Genomic DNA, 10,111 nt, shown 5'->3' with positions numbered 1-10,111 from the left:
AACACAACTGGGGATTGTCTTGGATAATCCGAGTCTCCTCTACATCCAGGTTTCTGTATTTCTACTTTAAAATCTTTCCATTAAAGTCAAGGATAGATGCTGCTGGTTTATCTCGCCCTCTCCAGTGGGACTCAGAGAGGCAATCATAAAACGTATGCTGAGATCATAAATGAAAACAAGCTTGCAGCACTCCAAAAGACCTTTCCAGTTCTACTGGTTGGAAAACTATATGCAAACTTGGAGGGAAGAAAGGAAAAATATGAGACAAGCATCTTAGTATCTCATCTCTTAGGTGGAGGGTACAAAATCCACTTTTGTATTAGGAGGAGGTTGGAAGAATAACACCCTTCTTTTATTATGGAGATGTTTGCCTCTTGTGTGTTCGTTCGTTTTCTATTTTACCTTTTTAATGTTTTGCTTTTATGTTATAATGGACAAAGGAGCTATGGATGCATGAAACTACTTCATTGAAATGATTACATAACCAAGACAGATTTGACCGTTTTACGTTCAACGACTTAAACCAATATCTGAATAATAAATATTTAATGAGTGAATTTGATTTATAAATTATGAATTTGAAATATTTACCAATCAATTGCAAATGAAATATAATTCAGCAAAGAATTATGAGAAGCTTTACTCTTATGGTTCTGTTTTTTTTACTACTGTTTTTACACAATTATAGGCATAATTGGGACTTTTTCCTTCTGAAAATCTGAGTTGATTTTTTTTCCCCATCCTTCCATTATGTTCCATGAATGTATTATCTGTGTATTTCTCTTATCAATTTTCAATATCACACACATACAAACACGTGCATTTTAAGATAACATAATTGAGTTCTTTATGGTCAATCAGAATGTAGATAATATATCTAGAATAGCACATAGCATAGAAGAAAATGTCAATTTGATAATGATATTTTATCTTGACCAAAAATACTGTACATATTCTGAATAATAATTCCTGGGAAAAATTATTATTCTTAAAGAGAGCCACAAGAGATAACTCTTTTATTCTTACAAGGTTAGAACTCTAATTCAATCTATATTTCTCAGAATCATGTTATATCTCTCGATAAGTTAGTGGTCCGAAAAAGAAATAATGATTATAAATATGTGAGACATGTTTTCTTTGAGTGTTAAAAACCAGATGTGGATATAGCAGAAGCTCGTTTTTAAATAGTTTATTTAATTTGGCGTTAACATCATATTACATTTACTATTCTTTCTGTAGCTAGGTTCTGTACAAATATTAAAGTTCATAGATTAGATTTAAACCTATGTCACAATATTTAATAATTAAAAATATATAATTGTCAAAAATTCTTAGTTAAATTCAAGAGAGTTTGAAATTATTTAATCCAACTCAGTCAATGATAGAGAACCCTATCAACCAGTTAGTTGAAGAGCTAAGACTAGATCATCAGTTTCTGATTCTTAGCCTCATTTCATTATACTTTAAAAAAAATTGGGGGGGCTCCCTCTGAACATCTTAACATGAAGATTCACACATCTTCACAAAATACAAACGTGTGGCCTAACTTACTGCAAGTGTGGATTCTGGTTATCAGTGCCATTCAATAAGACATAGGTAATATACTTGGTTATTAATGACTCCCCAGAGTAACATTTGAATGAACTTTAACTTCAATTCTTCAAGGTTGTTTGGACTAAAATGCATTCTAAATGGCAATATTATAAAATCTTTATAAATTAAGTACATTGGCATTTCCTGAGCTTTTCTTCTTTTATCATAGCTCATTAGCATAAAAATAAAATTAATTGGGATTCTGGGATTACTATCAGTCAGTCCTCTGGGAGTTAGGCATACTGGTTTTCTCAGGAAGTTAACCTTTTTTACTCTAAATCATAATAAAGAAGAGAAACACTGCTGTCAGCGTTACATTTATATGCATAACGGCAGGTTCTTTATAACCATGACCTTATAAAATTAATAAATATTAACAGATGTTAATTGAATAAATGAATGAATAAATAAGGGACTGATTAGTAGAGTAAATGAGCATGGTATATTTAGAAGGTAACAAAAAATAAAGGTGAAAACATCTAGTTGCATTGTCTAGAGTACTGAGACTTTTTCTGGGGACTTTATATTTGATGGTGTAGGAAATGGGATCATGACATTTTAGATTTTAGGCGCATACTTGCCGAGAGGACTCCTCTCCCCAAGCTACACCAGCTTGTACTAAAATATGGACATAAAAATAGTAAAAATTTGATAAATCTAGCTTCACCCACACTAGCAGAATGCAGGAACAGCATGCCCTGGACTCTTTAGCTGAAGGCAGTTCATATGTTTATGCACGATCGTGAGAGTCTACATCACAGGGTTTGCCAATCCCTTCCATTATTTGTTTACTTTAGACTCCTGATAGAAACCCTTGCTCCTTGTCACAAGCTTGATACTTCCATATTGACATCATCTCATAGTTTTACCGTCACCCTTTTGAAGTGGAGGAATAGCACTATTACCAGACAAATCAGAGCTGCTTCAGGCTTTGAGTGAAGGAAGATACTTAGGAGGTAAGAAAAACAAGAGTAAAAATAAATAAGTAAACAAACAAACAAATAAATAAATATAGTAAGCCAGCCAGCCAGCCAAGGGGTAAGATCATTATTGAGATATGTCCTGTCACATTCTTTACATTAGCCAGTGGTAAGTCACAAATTACATCATCAAAAAGAATGAAACAAAATCAGCCATATTTATCAGATTATATTCAGCCATAAAGCTCAGCATATATTCTAATAGGAATATTTTTCAGTCTCTGAAAACTACTTAGAAATAACTTCCCTCAGGAGTTCCCGGATATGGTTCGTGTAATGAGGTGAATAGCATTATTGTCTATCACACAGAAGTTATCCAATGAATATGTATTGATTTACTTAATTGGTCACTAAATACATAAATATAGCAACATGTTTGTTATAGTTCTTCAGTGCAGGCGTAACAATTATTGTCATAGCTCTGTAGAACCAATTTAACAAGGGAATAAAACATCTAGATTTTAAATCTTTAGTGATCTGGCTTACCTGCAATTTAAAAGTGGGAAGATCTAGAAGAATAAATGTGTTGCATTTCTTTCAGGTTTACTATATCATTACTGTGGGCTAAAGACATGGTTTTGCAATTTAGGGGCTGATATTTTCTCTGATGAGAGAAACAGCTATTTTGTGTCACTAGTCTTAAGTGATACTAATAGACAAAACGTACTTCAAACACAAAACTATTTGAGTTCTTATTATGTAAGGAAAGACTGATACCGTAAATTTTTATTCAGGGTTTGTTTATTGAGAAAGACAATGTTTTAGTTGCTGAGGAGAAATGCAAATATGAACAGGCCATATCTATGGCTCACCATCAGGTAAAAATTTAATAGACACGATGAACGATTTGTTCCCCTAAGCCCAAGAGTTTATTTCAAATTAGCTTGCTCAGAGCCTATAAAATTATTATACGCACCTTAAGAATTATGTTCACTCCTCTGACTAAGCAGGTTATATTCAAAAAGAGAAAGTGAGCCCAGCCACTCCAGAAAGGAGTATTTTAATAATTTCAATGACCCGAAAGAAAGTGGTTTATGCAACAGACAATAGATGGCCAATAGTTCTATGGAATTAAGTTTAGACAGCTTGTGGAAAACACTTGAATTTTTGAATATTTCAGTACAATTAGGAGGGGATACATCTTTCAATTCACTTTTAATTACAATGTGCTGATATTTGCCCATATATCCAGCTATTTTTTTTTAAAACTATGTTTCTATGTTCCACTAGAAAGTTCAGAGAGCATGAGAGTAACTATTGAGTGAAGCAGAGTAGTAGTATTGAAATAGTTTTACAAACATGTAAACATTATTTATTAACAATTTCTCTTAAGAAATGGAGACCTTTACAAACTAATACTATTGGTGAGGAAAATGGACAATATCTATATGGGACACACGTTCTAAAGCAATGCTATTGATCTCTATTTGATAAATTTGGATATTCAAAAGCAAAGCTGATTTCTTAGCCATAAGTGAATCCCGGTAGAAGATTTTACTAAAGGTTAGAGCACTATACACAAAGCAACTTCCAGTACTTAATAGAAAAGGTACTAAATCATATTGAAATAATTATAACAGGTGGATGCATCATGTACTCATAAGACAAATTCAAAGAAAATTCTGTTGACAAATGAATAAAAAATTCCTAAAATCAGTGACATGCTGAGAAAGTCAATAAAAAAAATCATTCTTCAAAAAAATTATATTAAAATAGAATTGTGTAAAAAAGAATTGAAACATAGTTAAGAACTCTTTATTTTAAATGCTTGCATCCATGGGGCGATACTGCCTTTATGTAGATTCGAGGCCCACTCTACAGAAAATAAGAAGATAAGTATACTTCTAGGAACTAATCACACTCTCTTAATGATTTAATTACAAAGAATTCTGGGATCTATTCCTCGTTTGGGGAAAAAAAGTGTATTAATATTCTTTATAAAAAATAAAATTGTTTTAGGTGGTATATTTTAATATTTTTTAATATTTAAGAAGTCAAAAACTCCATTTAACTAGTTACCATGCTTTCTTAGCTTATATTTTTTAAAAGCTTGATTGAAGTATTATTGACATAAAAAGAATTTCACATATTTAAAGTTCTAGGACTTTTTAGACTCTTTGTGATTATCCGTATAGACAATCATGGCTTTTGCACAGAGATGCATTTGAAGTCTGTGGTTGCTTTGGTTATCCTCAGTGGATCAAATGCTACAAACTCCTCTAGCGATATCTTTTGTTTGTCTCTCCAGTTAGTTTTGAGTTTTCCCTTTGTACTTCTCACCAGAGATATCTAGTTTTTTGTAGTTCACCTAGATGTCTTCCATTGTTAGTTTTACTAGGTTTTTGCTGGTTTGGTGGAGTTTTGGGTAAGAGTGTTCTCCGATGCTTTAATAAGCCTTGTCTTAAACAGACAACCTGCACCTCGATCTCAGGCATGTGCCCTTCGTAAGTGTGACTGTCCCTTCTCCAGACACAAAGCCCATAGCTCCTCTTCTACATATAAGCTTTTAAATTTTTTAAAAAAACAAACCAAAAAAAGAAAAAACGAAAACAAACAAACAAAAAAATGGTTTCACTCTTTTACTTGCAATGGTTTTGTACGTGTCCTTAGTTTGCAGCTTTGAAGCCAATTCCTGCAGATTAAGGGTTTGGGTCCTCGGCTGACATAGGAGGGACACATCTGGATGGGGGTGGGTGGTAGCCACCAATTCCCCCCACCCCGTTGCAATGGGCTTCCACCACTGTCCCTGGGCTACAATTTGTTGTCTTTCTACCCACTCTCACCCCAGAACCCTGCGCAGAAAAAAATCAACTCTTATTCTATAAGGGAGATACAGAGATGGGTCTGGGTGAAGTTTTGGCCTTGGCTACTTACTGTTCTGCAACCCTAGCCAGAAGCATGGAGCTCGCTTTTCTGATTTCTCTGAACATCTGGTGGAATTCCTGGAGAAAAAACCCTGCAAAAGGAACACAACCCTCCTGTGTCTGTGGCCGCCAAGGGTTCTATACTCACATTAATCCTACTCAGCCTTTAGCAATTAATTTAAAATGCCTACCTTAATCTTTTTACTGGCTTATATGACATTTGGTGGCATCTGCCCCCAGTAACCAAAGCTTGGGTCCTGCCAGTGCTTCTCTCTCTCTCTAGATATTGAGTTAGTTTCTTTCTTTGCACTCCAGTTCTCCAGGAAGTTCAAGAAAAGTCTAAGTCGCAGTCTGCCCAACTCTTGTTGCAAGGGCGACAATGACACTTTAGCTCTCTACATCTCTGAGCTAAAACCAGAAGTCTGTGTAATAAGATTTGTTATTAAATTTACAAATTACTCTATTCTGAGATAGTTAATATACTGTCTGTATTCTTATGAAGGAAGGAAACCACTTTACTGTCCAAAAAGGTTGAAGTGATGAAGAATGAAATTTTTGTGTTTTATTTTTTCATTGTACCCTCAGTGCCTAGAACTTAAAAGAGTGATTAGTAAAATCCAACAAATATTTATGAAATGTCATGACTAAATTAAAATAAACATATATCTTCATTTTTTCATTAAGTTACTTCCCTTTTGTCTACATATCCAATTTACCTAAATATGTACATGTATTATTAATACAGTTGACAGTATGTTTTTTCCCTAACGAACCATTATTAATTACCTTTCTATTCAAGATTTTGAAAAATCATCATTAAATTTGATATGTATTGATATATGAGCATTAAAATAGTCATTTCTTAACTGTAACACTTGAGTTACATATTTAACCAATTTAGTTTAAAATAAATCACATAGGCAGGCAGCAGAGGACACAATACCATTATTTTCTCTACTTTGATATATTGATCTTATTTTGGAACTGGAGTTTTAAGAAGACTATTTGAGTACATACATTACACACAACTTTGGAAGTTAACAGAAAATTTGATGAGCCAGTAGATAGTCTACTAACTATCCCTATGTAAGTGAATGTTAAATAAAAATCATCCTTCATAAGTTTACATTAATGGTTTCTCAAATTTACTCCTGTTACTTGAAAAGTAAGCTCAATTGTATTATCTAATATCTAAAATGAATATATGAAAAATAGTTAAAAATAGTAGACTGTTGAATAAAACCAAAGATGACTAATAAAATAAAATGTAAAATATTAGTATCACATTAAAACTCTTGAATAATTGTATCAGAACAATTATCAAATTACCTCATTATATTTTTGATTACATATAACATGCATGCACTAGAAAATTAAAAAAAAAATGCACAGGAATACAAAAGACATGTTAAAAGATTAACTCATCCACATCAGCATAGAATGACTCATTTTGCCTGAATGGGAGATATTTACATATGATTCTATCCTCTAGATCATTAGTAGACAAAGTGCCCCCCAGGGCAACAGAGATGATATGATCCAAAGTTCAGGCATTAAGATTCACCTTAGATGGGAGGAAGACTATTTTACCATTTTTCCGCTAAATTAGAATAAAGGCGAGGAAAAGAAAAAAGGTGAAGGATGGGAGATAAAAGATTGGTTACTAACAGATAACAACCACTTTGCAGGTGATGGCAGAGAAAGGAACAGAGTCCTGACCTGATGACCATGTGAAATAGAAGCCAAGGCCATCTAATGAGTCAGAAGGTGCAGAATGATGGGAAGTGGCCGATGAGTTTGGTCAAGAAGAATAGCAAGAAAGAGAAAAAGACATAAGAAGGAAAAGCTGACTGGCCTCATGTAGGAAGACATGTAAGGAGAACTGAAAGACTTGTGGAAAGATTAGCCACTGTCAAATTGTAATAGTTATGCAATTTTTAAAAAATTAAGTGGTCGAGTAATCAGAGTAAAAAAAACCCAAGAACTCAGGTTGCTGATTTGATTCGAGATGAATTTAATGGCTTGATTTACTGGGGAACCCCTGGAAGAGCAATGTTAATAAAAATAATGAGAGAGTAAAGACAAAACAATATTCCCAATTACATGGCAAAACCTGAGATGATAATCCTAATATATGCTACAAAAGTAAATAGGGTAACATTCTGATTATCTATTGCTGCTTAACAAGTCTAAAATCTGGTGATATAGAACAATAACTGGATTATGCTTGCAAATCCTTCGAGTCAGAATTTAGACAAGGAAGGGGGAGGGTGAGTAATCTTGACTCGTGATGTCTGGGGCCTCAGCTGGGAAGACTTGAACTGTGGGACTTGTTGAGCATCTCTGTCTTTTTGTAGTTTCAAGGCATCTTTACATGGTGTCTCCGTGGGACTACCCAGAATGGCATTCTCAGCCTAGACAGACATTGCACAGGGCTCCAAGAGTGAATGTTCCTATAAAGAGAGCAAAGGTTGCATGGTCACTCATGACCTCATTTAGGATGTCACATCGTGTCACTTCAGCTATATTCTTGATTGAAGCAGTCATAAGCCCACTTAGATATAAGGGGAATGGAGCCGGACCACACCACTCAATGAAGGGTGTCAGACAATATAGTCATGATTTAAAACTACCAGAGCTAGACAAAAATGACTAATACTTAATAGAGTGTTTCTATCTTCAATGTCCTGTTCTAGGTATTTTTCATATATTAACTTATCTAATCGTCCCAATACCTTATGAGGACAAAATTATCGTGCCCCCCAATTTGCTGTATGGAGTTCAAGTAATTTTTCTGTAATCACTGTTGGGGGTGTAGCCCTGTTGCCCCTCTCTGGGGTTGCCCAACCAGCACCCTGGGCCCGAAACTTTCCCCACCATGGAAACCAGGTGCCGAGCTGCTGCTTGGTGCAGGTTCTTCTTCCTTTATTAGGAGAAACCTTCCCCTGTCCTGGACACACTGTGAACTTTCTTGTATTACTTAAGCAAGTATGTGATATGGCAGCGGTCCCCAAAATTTTTGGCACCAGGGACGGGTGCTCCTATGAAAATCTAATGCCTGCTGCTCTGAGGTGGAGCTGAGGCGGTGTGCCAGCACTGGGGAGCGGCTGTAAATACAGATGAAGCTTTGCTCACCTCCTGCTGTGTGGCTCAGTTTCTAACAGGCCACGGGCTGGTACCCGTCTGCGGACCAGGGGTTGGGGACCTCTGTTATATGGCATCTGGCCAGCCCCACAGTGTATCTGCCCCCCCACCTCCCAGATGGAAGAAAAAGAAGTCTTCGCCTGCCGCATAAGAGGGACGTGTGTACTGGGAGAGACCCATTGGCCATGGGAGATTGGCACACACTACAAATGCTGGTTTTCTGTGTCTCTTCTTCCTTCTAGGAGTAAAATGTTGTTTCAACCAGTGCTTTGTGTGTTAAGTCTTCCTTGGTTACTCTAAAAGCATAGAGGAGGCAGTGAGCCGGGTCTGTGGGCTCCTACTTCCGGTGGCTGATGGTATTGTGATCCTTGCTGTCCTCCATGCAATGGAATTCTCACTGGTATTAGTAGCTGGATCCTCCTGCTCAACAATCACACAATCAGTGACATCCCCAGGATTAACGAGGCAGGCTGGTCTCAGAGTTTTGCTATGAATCATTATGCTATGTTGCCTTTAAAGCAGATATGATCCGCAGATTATACAATAAAAAGTAATTTGAAAATAAGCCCTCATACTTCTCAGTAGAACAGTCTTTTCTTGCTCCAACATCTCTTAATCAAAATGATTTTCTTAAAAGTCCTTGCCAGTTCTCTATGAATAATTCCTGCTCTCTAAATTACTAGTCAGGAACTATAGCTCCATGATGTACATCATGTTACAGGTAAGTAACAAGACAACAGTATGTCTAAATGACATAAAATACTATTGTAAGCCAAACTATGTACTGGCCTAGCTAAAACTTTTACATTGATTCATACTTGCAATTAAATGCAAGAGCTAGGGGGGAAACATCTGAGTGGGAAGTTGAGCGAACTAAGAACAGCGTGGTCGTGTAGCTGAACTCCTAGTGTTTGTCGCAGCTGGAATGAAATAATTCAACTCTTAATTAGGCCTTTGTTCACGTTAACCTCTCTTCTTGCTCAACTCCTTTTGTTCTCACAGTATAATTCCGCGTTGCCGATGTGCTGTTTCTCTGTCAAGCAGGAGGAGATAACTCCAAGGTCTCGAGGAGAATTTACGAGTTTGTTTTGCAGAAGGAAAGAATGTCTCCGAGGTCGCTATGATGGCTGCTGGTGCTCAGGAGTCTGGTGCGAAAAAGCGTTATCTGTGACTGAAGAAACACAGACTTCTCTCTCTCTGTTCCCTGGAAGGCCTCCTCCCCTCCTCCCCTTTAAAACTCTTCTGCTGGGTCTGGAACTTTGGAGCTGGTCTTTGGACATCAGTCCGCCACCTTCCCAGGGTGCCGGCTTCCTGAACAAAGCAACCTTTCCTCTCCACCCAATGCTTGTCTCTCGAGTATTGGCTTTCGAGTGGTAAACAGCCAAACTTGGGTTTCTTCTCAGTAACAGTTGGAAATTAGAGCATCAAGAGAAAACCTAGGAAGATCAAAGCAACAGTGTATAAACTTTGGGACTGCACAGGTTATTCTGAGTTTAATTCTGACTCAGACATGTAATGAACTGTGTGACT

The sequence above is a fragment of the Pteropus alecto genome, unplaced genomic scaffold (assembly GCF_000325575.1).
Source record: "Pteropus alecto unplaced genomic scaffold, ASM32557v1 scaffold106, whole genome shotgun sequence".
NCBI lineage: Eukaryota > Metazoa > Chordata > Mammalia > Chiroptera > Pteropodidae > Pteropus > Pteropus alecto.
This window is presented reverse-complemented; position numbering follows the sequence as displayed.